At 36.7% G+C, this 19002-nt stretch overlaps 1 long non-coding RNA gene across 1 annotated transcript in view; it reads right to left on the bottom strand.

Moving 5' to 3' along the window:
* Positions 1 to 17645, bottom strand: part of LOC141942864 (uncharacterized) — a 153710-nt gene extending 136065 nt beyond the window's left edge. Inside the window, exon 1 of the long non-coding RNA XR_012628761.1 lies at positions 17539 to 17645. This is a non-coding gene — a long non-coding RNA (uncharacterized LOC141942864). The remainder of the gene's footprint in view (positions 1 to 17538) is intronic.
* Positions 17646 to 19002: the final 1357 nt, after the last annotated feature.

Raw genomic sequence — 19002 nt, 5'->3', positions numbered from 1 at the left:
ACTGCCCGAGTAGCCAGGGATCAGGTTAGGAAGGCCAAAGCACCGTTAGAATTAAAACTGGCCAGGGATGTTCAAGAGCATCAAGAAAAGCTTCTATAGGAACATCAGTGATAAAAGGACTAGAGAAAATGTGGCCCTCTCCAGAAGGATACAGGAGACCTGGTCACCTGGGATATGGAGAAGGCTGAGGTACTCAATGACTTTTTTGCCTCAGTCTTCACCAGCAAGTGCCAGCAGACACTACTATCACTGGGTCAGACTTGGACTCAGCCAAATTCCCAAGTGTGGCACACGTGAAATGGGCTGTGGGGCACCCATCACCCTTTGCCACACTCCTAGAGTATGTACTCAGTCAAATACAGCTCAGCCATATGAATATTTGGTATGTGGCTTGTAAGGTCAGACAGGCTAATCATTGTTTTGCAAGGTTAATGCAGTAACTGTAAAGCTAGAAAGGTTTGTAAGGAAATGTCACTTTCCTGTTTGTAGTCACACAACTGAAGTCTGATTTAGATTACAGGTAATAACCAGCAGCATGTACCCCAGTATGTCCAGCCCTGTGAGAAGGTAAACACGTTGACTTCATATCTGAATCATGCTCTGGTCAATGAACAGCACATGCACCTTCCAAGAACAAGTGATACTTGAAATGCACATCTTGGAGTGAGGTGCTCTCTGAAATTTCAAATCAAGTGCACTCTGTGCCCAAATCAGAAGCACTATTTTTTGCCATGCATGCCGCTGACTGCAGTAAATTAGGAAGGAGAATAAAGATACTAGGGATTTGTCCCAGCACAAGGCTCACTTAAGTGGCATAGCAAGTCAGCTCAGAGTAGGGTCAGGGAATGGGTGTATTTAAAGAACCTGTTTAGCTAATGCTTGGCCACTGAATAACCTTCTGAGTGAGAAACAAAACCAAAAGGCAGAACTGTAGTTAATCTGCATTAGTTTACATCAGAGACTGGAAAAATTTCCTCATCATTTTGGAATCAGGGTAGAGGGGCTGTAAAGGTGGAATGCAGTCCTGTATATCTGCTCAGCTCTAGTACAAAATGTACAACTTAATGGCAGAAGATACCCTTTTCCCCTCCAAGTCAGATTTCTGTTGTCAATCCCATCTCATTTCGTTCATGAAATGGGCACCAGACTAGAATCAAACTCAGCCTTTGGATTTGCACCAACTCCAGCAGATGCTGTAAATTTGCACAGAAACTGTCTGAAACTTGGATTGTGTTCAGATTCTTTGGTATTCATACAAATCTATCCAGATTCACCAACTCATGTTTGCAGAACTCGACTCATTTTCATCTCCTGTCTTAGCAGTATGTACATCATAAGCCTCACAACAGCATGACATCCTACTGATGATCAATTCAGGAACACCTTTTTCCCACCTTAAATGTCTCTGACTGAGAGCCCATTTCTCCCATGCAGCACCAGGACCAGGTGGTCTGCTTCACTTTGTTCCCCGACCTTTGGGATTTTATCTGACTATTCATTTATTCTGGAATGAGACACTGATAAATTATTATTCACTATTGTAATTGGACATATTTCAGTAGCGCTACAGGCTAGTGTTGTAGCAAAGTAAATATAGATGATAGAAAAATCCATTTTGAAAGAACTGAAGGTACAGCTACCTCACTCACAATAGCCAAAACTTTTGGTAAGAACAAACAAATAAATAAGTTATTGTCAAGCTGTAGTCAGCTTCTTCTGATGTGGCATTTTAGAGTATGAAAAATGTTAGTACTTTATGACCACTGGCAATTCCCAGATACATGAATGCAGTCTGTGTGTATGCATGTACCATCACATGATTTTGTAGCCAAATATGGGACAGATGAGACATATGGTCACAATATTCTTCTTTTATTAATAGGTTGAGACTATCTAACTTTCAAATGCCTGAATTAAGAAGATTGTCTATCATTCTCCAATTCCCATCAGTTCCTTTTAACAGTAGAGAGGAAAGGCCCTACACTTTGATGTGGTAGGCTGCAAAATAGCAGTCTGTCCCACCTGCCTCATATAGAGCACTTCACCAAATACTGTCCACTATCAAAACGGTATGTTAAGTCACCCAACTTTATTCTACCTGCAGTTCCTCCAGGTTATAATTACAGGGTTTTTTTTATTTTGGTGCTACAGACAAACTGTAAACATAGCTCAACCAAGGAATTAAGCTCAGGTTCTTACTTTCTATTATCAGAGGAGAAAATAATTAACATCTGCAACAAAAAAGCTATATAACAGATACTGTGGATTTAAAATGGAAAGAAAAGGAATGGCAAATGGAAAGAAAAAGAGAAGGCATTTGCTTTAATCATTAGGCATTAGGTAAGGCTATGTATAAGTAGACGCAATCATTTCTCCTTTGGTATCGTACAGCCAAATTCATAAAGGAGTAAATTCTAAACATAAATCTACTTCAAGTCATCACATTACTATGCATCCCTAAGAGACAGGTAGATCCCTATACAAAGATCAACCATGGTGCTTCTGATTGGTCATAGAATATGTTATACAAATTTTAAAATAAATAAATAATTTATTAACTATTGTGGAAAATAGGATCACGGGGAAACAAGAAAAAGGAAACAAATAGAGTTTAAACTGGCAGTAAAATCTTCCTGTGAAATTCCTGGAAAGTAGTTCCAGCTAAGTACTGAGTAGAAACAGTGTAAAGTCGCAAGAAGCCAAACAGTAAGTATTATTGCAGAATAGGTCAATAACCTTCAGAGATTCTTTTGCCAAAAATAATCAGGATGTTTGATGTCAGCTTGACTGGAACATGCAGCTAGGAAAAAATTACCCCATTTGCTGCAGGAATTGTCTCACCAATGAGGATAACAACAACTTCCACTCAGATAATCCCCTTTAACTGAGTTTTTAAACAACGTTGTATCAATTAGGGGGATACCTAGCTTTTAAACATGGGTAAACAAATTCTCTCTTTCAAAATCAGATGTCTATACTTTAGCACTAACTTACATGGTATCATTAATAGTAACTAATATGAGACTACCAGAGTTGTGTGATTTTCTTTTACGGTTGCATACAATGGATCAACACATTTTCCCACCTATATTACACTTCTAAAATGCCTTAAATACTGAAGAGAGAGACAATTCCCACAATCCCAAAGGATGTTCAGTTCTGAATGCTGGTTGTAGAACTTTGTCGAGATGTTTTTGACAATTGTAAAATAAGCGCTTTTATGTAGAGAAAGAGGGGGACAGTGCAACAACTCATGACAGACAGACAAAAAAAGGAAATAATTTGAATTTTTTTTGAACTTTGCTTTGTGAAAAAAGGTTAGTTGTTTTGCTTTCTCATCTTAGCTCAGAGAAAAAACCCAACATGATAGCAGCATTATCTAAGGAATGAAATTTCAGCTTTCAGCCAGCCCGAGTAGCAAGTTCAGCTACACATTTCTTATTCCTAAGTCCCCGTCCTGATAGGTTGCCCCAAGCTCACTTTGAACTTGCACTACATTTTTTCGTCTCCTTCCTCTTCCACTTCAATTTCTTATTTGCCTCCTTCATAGATCTAATTTTGGGGAAGTGTTTCTGATTCCCTCATTTCTTTTTAAAGCATAATTAAAATAAAACATGGTACTTTGAGTAACTGGTGTTTCACAATATGAATTTATAAACAAGCTACCATAAAATTAGAGGAGGTGTGAACCTGCAGAGAATTTTTGTTTTGCTGTAACAGCATTTGTACACAAACTTATTCTGAAGAAAATGGCAAGCAATTTTTAAACTTTTCTAGTTAACTTTCTAACAGTAACCCCCCTTTTTTTTTTTTTTTTTTCCCGAGTGCTCAGGAGGGCATATATTGCAATGTCATCTATGTAGGTGAGAGACTATTTCTCTCCCCTCAGAAGCTTAAGACCTGGACTAAAACATGACAGTGGGACTGAGACATTCACTCATAATTTATATACACTTTACTCACTTTACATATATGAATGTTAATACCTGTAGGAAATATTCCTATAACAACGACTTAATTTCTCTTTGTTTTAGGGGCTGACACATATGTAAAGGGATATGGATGTGATTTTATGGATTTCTATGTCCTACAATTTTCTATTCACTTTGAGCAGAGATTATAAAAAAATTAGGACTTTAGCACTTTGACAAAACTGAGCTATGAGGCTATTAACTGGTTTTGTATTTACAAAGAGAAATGTGTTAGTAAATATATAAGCTTCTCTTTTTAAGGATTACATATTTTGCAGAGTTAATGGAAAGAGAACCTTGTTACATTTTCTCCCTTTTATATTTTTCCTGTTACATATTTTTAATTTTTAGCAGGAGAGTTTTAGTTTCTAGGTTAATATTTTGATTTGTAATGCTCTCCATTCCCCTTTGTAATTGCTCTATTTCTGTTATTTCAGGAATAGTGCAAAAGGCATGAGGCTACAAGCGCAGCGCTTTTGAAGAGGCCTGTGTTCAGAGATGTAGTATCTCAGTTTAGGATGAATGAATTTCATATTAGGAAAAATTTCTTCACTGGAAGGGTTCTCAGGCATTGGAACAGGCTACCCAGGGAAGTGGTTGAGTCACCATCCCTGAAGATATTTAAAAGACGTGTAGATACGGTGCTTAGGGACATGGTTTAGTGGCAGACTTGGCAGTGCTAGGTTAACAGTTGGACCTGATGATCTTAAAGGTCTTTTCCAACCTAAACGATTCGATTATTCTATGAATAATGGAGGTTGTTTGATTCAGGGAGTGAATAGGGTGCAGTCGTGCTTGAACATCACCCTTTGCAGTGGGAGTCTTCAAGAACTCTTTGAAGATCTAAATTTAAGTTTCCTGAGTACTGTCATGCAGGAAACTGATTAGCTGGCAGCATGGCTTGTGGCTTTTGGATTGTCCACGTCCTTTGCTTTGCAAGCAATCACTGAACCGTAATCTTTCCACTATAGGTGCAAAGGCTCTACAAAAATAAAAAGCTTTCAAAAGTTTCAGGACTGGTCATACAGTAATTGCTTCTTTTAAAGGGGATGAGTTCTATTTGTACTTACAAAGCAGAGTCCTTGTGCTTCTGGGTTTTCTCTAGTGCTGTTGGTACAGCTTTGTTAAAGATGTGGGAACCTGAATTTTGTTTGCCTTCTTCCCAGAGGGGTTTGAATCCCTATCATCAGGACACTGCGGTAATGAGCTTGCAATATTTTATTAGAGAGAGGTTTTATTCCCCTTCCATTATATATAGAATCCCTTGTATCAAAGGCTGAAAAACACTCCAGTCTGGTAATAATGACACATGCCAAAAAGTTATTTGGTGGAGTGGGAAGTTTCATCAAGTATATTTCATCAGGATGCAGTATCAACTGCAGAGCATTAGAAATACTTGCTGCTATTATCACTTACTACTTATTCCATAGTAACTAAGGAACAGCCCAAGAAGTGGATTCAACTGGAATAACTTCCATATCTGCACCCAGAAATGCTGGCAATCTAGTCCTCAAAAAGAGCGGCAAAAGAAAACAAAATAAAAGCAAAGAAAACCTGAGAACCCTGGACCTAGAAATTTAACTCAGTAGTATGTTACTTATGTCTTATTTGCTACTCTCTGAAGAAAATTCTGTTTGTAGTCCTGGTAGAAGGGGCAGGAAGAATAAAAGGCATGAAAAAAATACTTCATTTCTAAATCAAGTAGGAGAGAAGAAGTAATGGCAAGACCTTCTTTCTGTTGTTAGCTTCCACCATTGTAGAATGAGAACTGGATTTAAAACAGGATGCAAGTTTCTCTGGAGTCATGGGAGAGAGCTGAAGGAGTCTGATAAATAAGGATTACAGATGAAGGTAGAGATCAGTGAAGGAGTGAAGAATTTCTGAAAAATTTCTGAGAAATTTGGCTTCTTTCTGTTTTAAGATCTTTTGCCTCTGTCCTTTGAGATTCATCTGTTCTTTTTCCCCAAAACTTTCTTTTGTCACTTTCATTTCATTCTTCTCCTTTCTACCTTATAAACCTCAAGAGACTCCACTCCCCACGCCCCCCAACCTGACCTAGTGAGTTACCTGACCTGATATATGCCCCAGTCTTAAAGTGTGATGTGACTGATGAGGTGCACGTCTCCGACCTGTCACCTTCTCTGGTAGCCTACTTCATTCACATCCTAACACTTGGGGTCTCCCTGTGTTTCCCAAGAACCAACAAGATCTGAAGACAGTAGCCTGTGCAGAGGAGATTTCCAGCCTCTCTGATACGTGGGAAGGATTTCAGCAAGACAGAGGGTTAAAGACTACTGGAAGTCAGAGAGGCAGGAAAGTATTTATCTGAGCTTTAATGAATCCAGAAATAGTTTGCATTCTGTTCACTACAATGAAAATTTGAGTAGATTTTAAAAAAATTATTTCATTCATATCAAACAAAAAGAACCATCAGAACAACAGTATGAGGGTAAGGAGTATAGCCTGAGTAAGTTGGAAAGAAAATAATGGCACATGGAAAAAGGTAAGCTTGCAAAGGTTTGGATAAATTTGTATGTTTAAGATAAGCATCCTGTTTGGGGAGCCCTTTTTGAATTAGACCTTTCAACCTTTTGAGGTTTGGCTGTTGCAAATGTTTACCTCACCATGAAGCGTGCAGAAAAAGAGAGAAAGAGAGGGAGAAAGAGGCTGATTTATGAATCTGAATTCTTCGAAGGACAAATTAATTGCACTGTGGCACTTCTCTATAAACTAATATTGACTTAAAGGACAGCAGGAAGAGATGAAGACAATGAGTCCCTGTAGCACTTCCATGTCACAGAAGCCCATTAACTAAATGTGTACCAAAGCAATAAATTTGTTTGGAAAAAATAAATGTACATCCTATAGGTGAGCACAGTAATAAGCATTTGACAAGGTTCTATCCTTTACAAACACAGGAAAAAGGCTTTTGAGATTATCTTTTTTTCTTTTTATAATTTTTCCTCTCCTTATCTTTCTAAATACTTGTCTTGGTCTCCTTTTAACTTCAGAGAGCTTTAGAAAAATCCCGTTCATAAAATTGTATACATTCCCTTTACACAGAGTGCTGTGTACCAGGCTATTTGTATTAGAGTATAATAGAGTGCAGTCTCCCTTGGACTCTCACAACAAGATGAGTGTTCTGCTTAGGGCCACCTCCAGGAATAAAGCTTTATATACAATGTCCATTTCTCACCAGAAACGTAGGAAAATAATGACTTACAAATTGATCAAAGTCTCTGCTCTCTGATGACAACAATCCTGAAATATTTTAGGAGGAAATACAAATAATTTAAACCTGTATGCCTTCAAACCGCTCTCTGATTTATTAACTAAAGCAATGACTTCTCAGCACCATAATTTAGAAATCACCTCCTCACCTCAGGCTCTTGGCATTTTCATTGCATGATCTTTTGCATTTAAAAAAAATCACATTAACTTGTAATAAGCCTTTACATCTCCAAATAAGCTCATTAGCTTTTTTTTTTTTTTTTAACAAAAAAAAAACCCAAAACCAAACACCATGGAAGGTGAGACCTGGTGTGATTATGTGAACTGACCATGCATACTCTGGGTTTGAGTGTATCTGTAAAAACTTTTATGATTAGAATTGTCAGTAACACTTCCTGGAGTCATTAAAACATGAACATATCTGCTAGTGCATTTATTTGACAGCTTTCAGTGAGCTCACTAGAAATGTTCTGCAGACCTTTTCCCCACAGTTAAAAAGAAAAGAAATTGCAATAATAGGATATTGCAAGAAGATTTTAAAAAGGAGGCTAAATTCTTAGAGAAATAAATACTGTGGGGAGTTCAGTTGTCATGGAGCTAAATATATTTCCAATCATTTAATCAAAAGGATAAAAATTTAGAAGATACTTACAAAAATGGTACAGTTACATAACTTAAACTTGCATGTGTCAGCCATCATAAAACAGCACTAAATAAATAAATGCTGTTTGTGGGTTATACCCTCTGTGAATGCAGAGGAGTTAGAGCTGGTTCCAGAAGCTCTCCTTACTGTCCACCACAAATCCTCTTCCCACTTATATGCCCTATCATGTGACCAGAACTAATCACAGGTCCTTTGCTTTGGAGAATGAGGAGGACATAAAGTCTGTTCTCACCTAAACCCTTTAGGTAAGCTGCAACTAGGATACAGGCAGTGCCATAATGGCTTGAAACACTTTGTGCACCCCAGTTGAGAGTCATCTCTTGGACAATAGTGTTGCCTGTGCCCTTGTAGCTCTGCAAACAAATGCTACACTGCAGAGAGTGATGCAGATGTACCTCTTAGAAACTGTTCTCAGAAAATATAAAAATGAAAAGGAGATGAACCTCAGTCTAGAAAAGGTGATAACAGGAAAAAGGTGAAGGAAGAGACGGGGATGGGGGGAGGAGAGGGAAACAGCTATAGCCTCCTAATGATCATGACGTATTTACTAGCAATGTCAAACATTCTTGAAATTCAATGATAGGTGATTTCTATGCTGTATGCCATTTTTGTTGCTATGCCACTAGCTATTTGTCAATTCAAAGTCTTCTGCTTCATCATTTGTGCCTATTTATCTCATTACTCTTTCCATCATCATTAATACATCTGGCAGATTTTTGCCAGCCAGAAGTTACTCTCCTAAGGTTCTTAAGTAGCTGAGTTAATTTCCAGGAGTCCTGAATGTCCATATGCTTTTATAGCAGTTAATTTTAACTCCACTTAAAAGTTCACTTCAGAATTTTTATTAACCAAGTAAATGTTTTTGATTGCTCCCATTAAAAGGCAGGTATGATCATTTTATAATGTCTGTACTGTGCCTGTGCAACTGAGTCCAACCTGGCTGTCAGTTGTCACCTCCACACATAAATGCTTAATAAAACATAAAAGTACTGTAAATTGATGAATAAAAAAGAATAAATTTCATGTATAAGTAGAAACGTATGTGTCAGAGAGAGAGACTGACTGTTAATTTCAAGTTATTCCACAGTGTACAAACTACATAAAGTATACTGGGAACAGAAAATTAGAATAGGCTTTGTATAATCTCTACAATCCTTTGAATTATGTTGATAAACTCCCTTCTATAAATCCCCTTACGGATCTGATGGAGAAAATATATTTTTGGCATGCCTAGTAGTCATGTGTAGGTGCACATTTTGGACAGGACACACCACTTAGGGTATTCTTAGAATCAGAGTGGTACTGATTTGACCCTCCTGTGCATCAGCTCCCTAGATAGTACAGGAAGCACCATGCTATAGGCCACTGTGAGTAGGGCAATGCATATTTTCTGCTGGAATTATTCCCTTTCAAAAATAGAGTTAATTGTGAGTATGGACTGCAATGCGGTGACTGGGCCAGAGTGGGACCCAAACACTGAAGATATCACACAGTCACTGGCAACATCTTGCAAGTAATGGATGGGTTGTACTCTATTTCTTTTTAAATAGTAAGGAGTCATGTGTCTATCTCTGAGAAAGACTTTCAGTGACAATGGCAATGTGACCTCTGGGACTAAGCCTCTCTCTGCCTGGAGGGTTATAAAATGTATTATTCTTCATAGCTTTTTCAGATGGTTGGAGTAGGCTGTTCACCATTCAGAAGCTGGCTATTTTACAGCTTTCTGAGGTACCCAGCCTCCATGTACTGCACAAGGAAAGCCGATGGATTGCACTCTGGTAAAGCTAAATTGTAGCATTGCTTATGTCTGTTTCTGCACTTAGCTCTGAGGAAGGGATTTCACTCCATAATCACAAGCTTTGCTCTCTGAGAATCAAACAACAATTCAACTGGCAGTGAAGCAAAATGGGAGTCTGATTTGCCTCCCTTATCCTTACACACCCTCCCCTCCCCCCTGACTTCAGTAAAGAGACTACGGACTAGGTCTGGCATAAGTAAAACGCAAGGGTTGTCTAACTCTTGCCTAAGAAATATGTTTTATAGTGAATAAACCATGTATCTCATTAAAACAGCTGGGTTAGATGACATTGAACTAATGTATAATCCATTAATTTTTAAGCTACCTTGAACCTTTCTCCTCCACGTAATTGCAAAACAGCACACTATTGCGGGCACTACAGGCAGGAGAGATTGTATCTTAACATTTCAATATGTTGATTAATGTTGCTGTAAAGATACACTAACAAACTGCAGGATCATTTTACCTCCAGTTTTTTGCTAACTTAGCACATCAACAAACCAATACTTGAGACAAAGACATGCTATTTTGTGATGAAATGTTCTTAGACATTGTCTGCTAAATCCCTATAATTAGCATGGCCCCTGGTGAATGTCACTGGGTATTTGATGAAACAGGGCATGAACTCTGCAGCAACACCCAGGGGGGTCGGTAATGCTATCCAGAATGACTCTTGGAATTTTTAACTACTAGATAGGTTCTCCTTATCTAGGAAACTCAGGGGAGAAAGGCATTTGTCCGGTCTAATGACCCCTGTTAGCAGATTTATGCCACCTCCCTCTATACAAACTGTCTTCTTTCTCCTCCTTTTGGATATTTAATTTGAGAGTAACTATATTGAATAGTATTTTTTCAGAAGGGATATGGCATGAAAATGGTAAAGAAAGAAACCAGACAAGTTCTTTTTCCATTCTGTTTATCCCATTGTTCTTACTCTTCAAAACACCACAAGAGCAACAAGTTTTGTGGGTAACAAAGAGAAAAATAAAAGACAGCATGAATGCAGCAGGTAATTTCAAGGGTCCTAGTAGAACCAAAATTTCTTATTAAAAGACATCCTGCCCTAGGGAAAAAACTACTTTCTTTCACTACTATCAAGAACAGTTTTCCTCGGCTGTAAAAGTATACCTGCAAAACTGAAAGGTGCTTTCCTCTGTGCTGGGAAACAGTTTTCAGAATGGTAAATACTCTAAAAAGTGTACAAAGTTCCTTTCCCTTATAGTTCCTGCTGGTTACTAAAATTTATGAGATTGAGAAACTGAGCCAAAGACCTGCTGCAGTAGCTCTAGTCCAAAACAAGGTTCTTACGTCTCAGGTGAGTGATCTAGCAGGCATAGCATTAGCTGTTGAGACAGTCTAATTTTGAGGGAAACTTCAGTGCAGACCTGAGAAACTCTCTTTATAAAATTTCCACTTTGCCTGGCACATTTCTCTCAACAGTTTTTTTCCACTGTTCTGCATTTTGTAGCCTTAAGAATTTAATGGTAGTATCAATCTTACTTTAGAAAACATCATGCATCTTCCGCATTTCAAAAGGTGATAATTTTTACATGAAGAATTGTCTTGGAATGCTATGGAATTATTTCAAAATAAATTTCGGGGCAGTTTAATATTAATGGCATTTTTTTTCCTAAAAAAAATTTAAATTAATCTATGATAGATTTAATTTTGCAAATTATACAATTTTTGAAAATCCATCTCTTCTAGTACAAGGGATTGGTTTTGTTTCAGCTGGGCTTGTGGGTCGATTGAATAAGAAATTCAATTTGGCCTTTTCCTAATTTTATGTCCTAAACAGCACATGATATCAAAATGATGGAATGAACTGTAGCTAGGGTTAGGGGGCAGGGGGGAGGCTGTCTATTGTATTAAGGACTAACTCCTTGATTAAATGTAGACTCAAAACAAATAACCTCTGTGCGCGTGTTAACTAGCCTAATTAATCTTCATGTTAGATTAACTTGATAAAATGTTGACCTAATTTGGGATTAAAAGATTACAAGTAACATTTTCAACTGAAAGCTGTAACATGCCTCATGTCAACACAGTAATGACAGAATTAACCCTGCAAGCCTCTCAAACCTGTGCACTGGATGTCACTACTTAAGTAGAGTTTGGATGACCTGTAAATGCAGGAAGGCTGCTATATATTAAAAAAGCTAATACTGAAGCACTGGTCTCATTCAGAGTTTCACAGGCCTGCATATACTGAGAAATATCTCAAAGCTAAGGGACGAGGTAGAGATGCATCATCCACGCATGCTTACAACTTCTACAAACTAAATATATACTGTGTGTTTATGTTTAGATGTAGAAATTGGAAGGTTGGAAGGAAGCGCAATATGAATTTGTATCATTAAGAGGATAATGAAGATGAAAATGTCTTTGAGAAATCTGGGAGGTGCAAGACTTAGATGCAGAAAAATTCAGAACCAGAAAAGCACTGTCAACTGTAGCCCAGAGGAGACTGGAAGAACTGATCTGTGTGTGAACAGTGATCTCTTTCCATACATGTTTAGGTGTGATATTTCAAGCTTGTATTACAAAGGGTTTTCTTCTGAGTTGAGTCAGAAAAATTTGTGAACTTGTGAAAAGTATTTTGGTGATCATTCTTTTCTTTTGAAAAAACGTGGGGAAATAAGAGAGAAGGAGAGAGACAGAAACTCACTTCTGTAAGAAGTGACTCTTTTAGCTTAAGCTATTTTTGTCTCTTAACAATTTCATATCTGCTCTATTCAAAGATAAAACTGTGCTATGTCTCACTTACCACCTTGCAAAGTGCTGGAGTCTCAAAGATGAGCTAGGCCCTTTTCAGCTCACATCATTGTTATGCTGTGGTTCTTCCCACAAACAGGACTCAGAACCTGTGCCACCATCACATACACACAAAATACTCTTCCACTTTCACTTGGCTCTTAGCCCTAATTTTGAGACTACAAAATTCTGAGGTGTCTACTGAGGGAGTGTCTCTGGCTTTTGCTTAGGGTGGTCAGATTAAAATTAAAATTTAAAAAAAAAATGGAGCACAAGGTTTTGGTGTTACATACTAAAAACTCATCTTTCATGTTAGGCCACGGAACCTAGTAGAGACAGCATGAGAGGGGACAACAAACTGGTAAAAGTCAATATCCCTAATGATAATCCAGGTCAAAACAGCATCCAGAAATCAGTCCTTGAAATACCAGGACAGAGCCTGCATTGCTAGACAAACCAGAATACTTGATCACCCTATTTATTATATGCATGTAGAGATATAAAGAGCCTTTGCATGCAACCTGAAACAGAAGAGAGTAGAACTATAGTTCTAGCTCTGAAATAAGTTCTTATGCCTAAGAATTCCCTAAAGTGCAATACCAGAAGTCAGCAGAAGACTGAGTTAAAGACAGCGTGAACTGAATGATGGAAGAGATCTTTCTTTTGAGGTGAGGTTTGGAACCAACAATGTAATTTAAACCTCGCAGAATCAAGGATGATACACTGCAGAATAAAATATGATATACAAGTAATCAACTAAGGGCAAACTTTTTTTTTTCCTTACTCTTTGCATCACAACTTGTTAAAGCAGTGTTAACAATAGTGAAGTCATATTCTTTCAGTAGCTTGGAAGGTTTTTTTGGTGTGCATACCTAGCAAATGCTTTCATATAAATAAGTCATGCAGACTTTTATTCCCCTAGAACAGGAGGATATATGCAATAGTTTTATGGATTTATTTCTATTAAAACTGTATGCCCCTTGATAATTTACTGCTTCAGTTATTTCTATGTGTTATTGTCTAACTTTTTCTATATGAAAAAGGGAACAGGATATTAAAGTTTTCCTAAAGCTGCTATTACTAATGTCACAAAGAGAAGCATTCTGAAGTTTTTTCTTGTACTCTGTCACTTCCCATAAATTCATGACAAAGAAATCAATGACTAATCCAAGTTTGGTCAGACAACTTGGCCCAAAGTGGTCAGGCTTAAAAGCTGAGTAACAGAATTAACAGCATTTCTCTTGTTTTTATTCCCATGGAATAATGATTTGCAGCCACAGCAAACTGTGATGTGATTCCCATCAGTTCTGAAAAGTTATGCAAGCCTGGAATAGACCTGTCTTCAGGAAGGACAAGCTACAGCAACATGTAGCTCCTGCTGGCCATTACCTAGGTAGTCTTTCCTGGAAGAGCTTAAAAGACTAATTTAAAAGATACTGCAAAATGCTGTGCTAATAGAGCCAATGGCTTTTCTCTGTAGACTAATATTGAAGTCTGGACTATCATTCACCATTAGATATTGTTCTATATTACTGTGAGCAGCTGTTAATTAAATTCCTCACATAAGTTATACTGCACTTATGCCTATATATTTCTGCAGTTTTCTTAGACCCTTAGCCCCAATTATTGTGTACATTTGCTGAGTTTTCACTCTAGTTCAGCAGTAAATGAAATAACGACTTGACAGCTACAGATTATGGAGATGTTGATAAGCTATTTTTGAAACATGCAGGATGAAAAATGCCCCAGGCCTGTTCACTGGTTCAAATACTTAAGCTTGTGAATATGGATATTGTGAATGTCCACAAAAAGACATTAATAAACAAATTAATTATCTTAGTTCTTTTGTGTATAAACAAAGGTGCTGATATACATTATTTAAAAAGCTGAATTTAAGACGCTGAATCTGTAATACTTATCTTAGTGGAAAAATTTAAGAAAATAAATGTTCCTAACTGTGGACAATTAGTCACAAAATTGAATATATCTGTAGCAAACCATTTAACTTTTGTTTGCCTTTTAAACATATCCTTTGCTACTCTAGAACTCTCCTCCAGGTACTTTTACCTTTAAGGTGACACAAACAAAATTGCATTGCTGTCCTAATCTAATTGGTCATTTCAAAATAGTTGAAAAAGCACATGTAGAAGACTTCTTGATGAATAACCATAACTAGAACAAAGATTTATAATGCCAGTAAAATCTTCATCTGGATTGAAATTTTGGAGATGGAAGTACAATATGACTACTTTTGAAAAGCTTGGTTAGTTATAAGCGCTGACAACTATGTACAATTAAATTGTTGAGCTTTTATCCAGAAAAAAAATCCTAAAGCATAATTTTCAGTGTCTACAATGTTCGTGAAATAGTATTACTATTTTCAAGGGGAAAGAGAAGCCCAGAGAGATGACATGGCTTTTACAATACTTCTATCCATTCAGTGCAAAAAAAGAATAAAATGCACCAACAACAGTGCTTTCAGGACCAAATCTAGCCACCGTGAATCAGCAATGAAGCACATGCTTAATATTAAAAGAATTTTTAATGTTTTTAAATTTGATGTTCTACTCTATGCTGTTGTTTCCTATTAAGGAAGCAGTTCTAAAGATCTAGAGAGTCAGCCAACAGCATATATGAGGTGCAGGGACTCAGTCAGAATGAGTTTGGGCATAAACATTTTACTCTATTGGAGATATGTTTACTACTCGCTTACTCACACTCCACATAGCTAAACATTACATTTACCCAAAGCTGATTTAATAACCAAAAGCAAATTCTACACTGTAAGTAAAAGTTGGCTATAGCAATTCCTCATACTCTTCTACTTACTTTTCAAGAATAATTGAGTAAACAAAATAGCTAGCAAGACTGCTTTCAGATAGAACACATTTTAGGGAAATATAATAAAACTGGGAATGTTAGCAGCAAAATCTTTCTTACATCACTAATTAGGAGACAGAAATTTAATGTACATTTCACACGCTCACTGAAAATGAACCCAACTCACCTCAAATCAGATATACAGAATAGCCACAAAATCTGCATACAGATGTAAATAGACCAAGATTAATTCATAGACAGTGTTTACTGTACTCCTCCAAAACCAAATGCATTGATTCTACATTTGGATAATTCATAAGCAGAAAAAAAAATTAAAATCTATAATATAAATGTATTCATGCAAATTATTTGGCTGTACTAATACAATTCTAGTTCTAATACATTTATGAATTGTTTTACTCTGCTAATACCTCAGCAACAACATAATCCAAAATGCTGTAACTGATGAATCATTTTTTCTTGAATTAAGCCATAAAACAGTTCTGGCATTTTAGTAAATATGAAGAAATCTGGTATAAACCTGACTAACAAAGATCAAGGCCACAATAATTTTTACAGTCTTCCCCTGACTTTACTTGGTCCTTAAGTAGGTTTATTTGCCAGTTTCCATTTAGTGTGTTCCTTTCTTTATCATAAAAAAGTAATTGTACAAACCCCCTCCTCCCCTTGACTGCTCTCCCTCCCTCCCCCCCCGCCCCGTAACCTTCTGAAAATCAAATCTGACTGAAGTTCATGAGCAGGAACTATTCTTCTATAGCTGAAGAAGTCACTGTTAACAAACTAAGTGACATTTACAAGGACAAACACCATTTCAATGAAAATTAATACAATTCTTTCTGGTGAAAAAAAAAAAGTTTTTTATTGGGTTTTTAAATTTTTTTTCCTAAATGTTCTTCCCCTCTTGTAAAACAGTAAGTACTTGAGGAGTAAAATAATGAAATAACCAGATGAAGAAAAACAGGAAATCAGCTGTACTAGTAATATTGGTAATTCAATTGCTTTAATGGAAATAATAATGAAATGTTTCTTCCAATATTTTGAAGTAAATGATGATCACATGAATTAAACTATAGAATAGGAAAAGTATATAAATGATATTAAACTTTATCTTTCACCACAAAAAGATGGAAAAAACCCACCACCCCTCCCCACCCCCAATATTCCACATTAAGCAATTCCAGGTGTTATGATTTCTAGATATTTTTCCCTTTGGTTTGTACTGTATTATTGCAATTTTATATTTATCTTGCCATCTGTCACAAGAAAGAACAGATATAGAACAGTGGCAAAATCATGTTAAAAAGACTGCCTTGGGATAACAAAGAGAAAAGTTAATGGACATGGATTTACAAATTATTAATGATTTTTCTTGTCATTTCTTGAAAAATGAAAGCTATGCACGCTGTCTTTTTCCCCAAACAGATTGCATTTTATTCCTCTGCAGTTTGTCCGTCAGGCTTCACTCTGACAACATAATCCAAAACTAATCCAGAGCATTCAGTTTTCCTTGTTGGCTCTCATGCACACTGCTTAGACAAATCCTGCTACCTGTCAGCCCTCCTGTGTGTGCCAAACAGGCTGCCAGGTTAACCCCTGGGGAAGCCGAGAGACCTGCTGACTTAACCCCTGCTTCCCTTCAAATAATCCACTGTAAATACATAGGACGTTAACAGGCTAACTGTTCTAATCAGGGCTGGATCCCTTAAAATCTGTTTCATACACAACCCTTAAGAACTAGGGATCTAAGCATCACTGCTGGAAGAGGAGAGGATTGCTTCCAATAATACAAGCACTAAATAAGCAGATGGATAGAACACACTGAAAGGTTTTAATCTCCTAAAGGAGTTTGAGAAAATGTACACATCACTTCAATTGCCCACCTCATTGCTTATAAATTTTCCCTAATTGTCAGGACAAGATCAGAAACAACTTAGTACAATGAAAGAAAGTCTAATTTAGTTACAATTGAGGTTCTCAACAGCAAACTTTCTCCCCATTGCTTTTGTCCATTTTCATAAAAATTAGTTTCATAAAAATTAGCTTCTCAGTGCTCTAGGGTTTCTGTTTGTTCATTTGCGTTTTGTGGAGATCCACACTGAATGTAATATAAGTCACCAGCTAAAACATTTTCATAAATAACATTTACAAACAATGACATTTTAAATTACTTTCTAAAGACATATAATTATTTCCCAGCAGCACTTAAAACAATTCATTTCTAATGCTTTAAGCCTGAAATAGAGAAAAATCTGAGTTACAAATCTTTTCAAAATACTCACTCTGTACTCAAAAAACCAAAATAAACCAACGCCTTCTCCTCATTGGAATTCAAGGCACATCACTCTATCTGCTGCTGCAGCATCAACAATCCACAGCAGAAAATAACTTGCGTAAGCACGGCATACCGAGGAACACTTAAAAGCCACACTAAGCTTAGCCACATGAGAAATGTAATAAAACATCGCACAGCTCATTTAATGTTTGGAAGGCATGATGTCCAGGTTAATATCTGAAGTGGGGGAAGGTAGAGTAAGCCATGGGGAGGGCTCCTGAACTCTGCCACAAACAAAACTGGGAAGGTCCATTGTGCCTTCTGATAAGAACATTTATTTTACCTCAATTAAATTTCAGGCATTCTCTTGAGAGGAAGAAGGGAAAATTGTTCTTCCCTCCCATGCACTTACACACATTCATATTTATGCTTTACATATACATGCAAAGCACACACCTCGGTCTCAGGAGTCCTGGGAAATGTTTAAATGGTTTTATTCATTCTTAGAAGTGTTGTGCTTGTGGCAGCTAATAAATAGCTCTTATAAATGCTACAGATTCCAGAGATGTTTAAAATACTCCTGATGCTTTTAAACACAGGGACAGTTTTAAAATCCCACTCTTTCTAGATGTATTACATATTCTAACATGTTTCCTATTTTTTTATATACAGAAGAAGTGTTAATCCTTAATGAGCTTTTAAATTTGCCCTCATTGCTATTTTTAGATCCCTACAAGCCCTTACCTAAGCAAAAATATTTGGCAAAACAAATATTTGGCAAAAATATTAGCTACTTCTAAAACAAAGTGATCTGAAAAAATAACTAAAGCAAATGTTTTTTTCACTATCTATGCTCTTTTTCTCCCCACTCATCTCAAAACAACAGTTATTTTGTTGACAGAAAAGTTCATTAAGGTCTCAGACAGTAGTTTGTCTTTGAGGAGTTGACAACTTTTGTTAGGGAAATGGCAGTAGTTTAAAAGATATATCTTATCTCTCTGTCAGATAATTTTGCTCAAAATCAGAACTTCATTTTCTTCCCTATAAAGGCATTTTTTCAAGTAATTTATTCACTATTAGTTAAAATAAAGTTGGAAAGCTGAAACTGCAAATGGATTTTGGAGAATCAGCCTATATCCAACAACCTTTTTTACTTCTGTTTTTATAAAATCCTGACTCTCTGCAAGTCCATAACAAAATTCTCATTGACTTTTATAGGACCAAGATTTTACTCATTGTCTAGAAGGCATGAATCCTCCTGGGCAATTAATCAATACAGAGTAAAGTTGAGCATATGAAAGCATGTGTTTATGCTTAGCCTTTTGTCTGCACAAATTACAGGTAAAAAGCTGTTGCAAAAGAAATTCCACACAGTTCCATAATAAATGTCAGTGTTATACCCATAGGATCTCCTCTAAGATATTGCTTCTTCCTCAAAATACTTCTAATAAGTTTACATTTTGCAAATGTT

Source organism: Strix uralensis, chromosome 4 (assembly GCF_047716275.1).
Source record: "Strix uralensis isolate ZFMK-TIS-50842 chromosome 4, bStrUra1, whole genome shotgun sequence".
Lineage (NCBI taxonomy): Eukaryota > Metazoa > Chordata > Aves > Strigiformes > Strigidae > Strix > Strix uralensis.
Note: the sequence above shows the minus strand (reverse complement) of the source record. Positions and strands in the feature narration are given on the sequence as shown.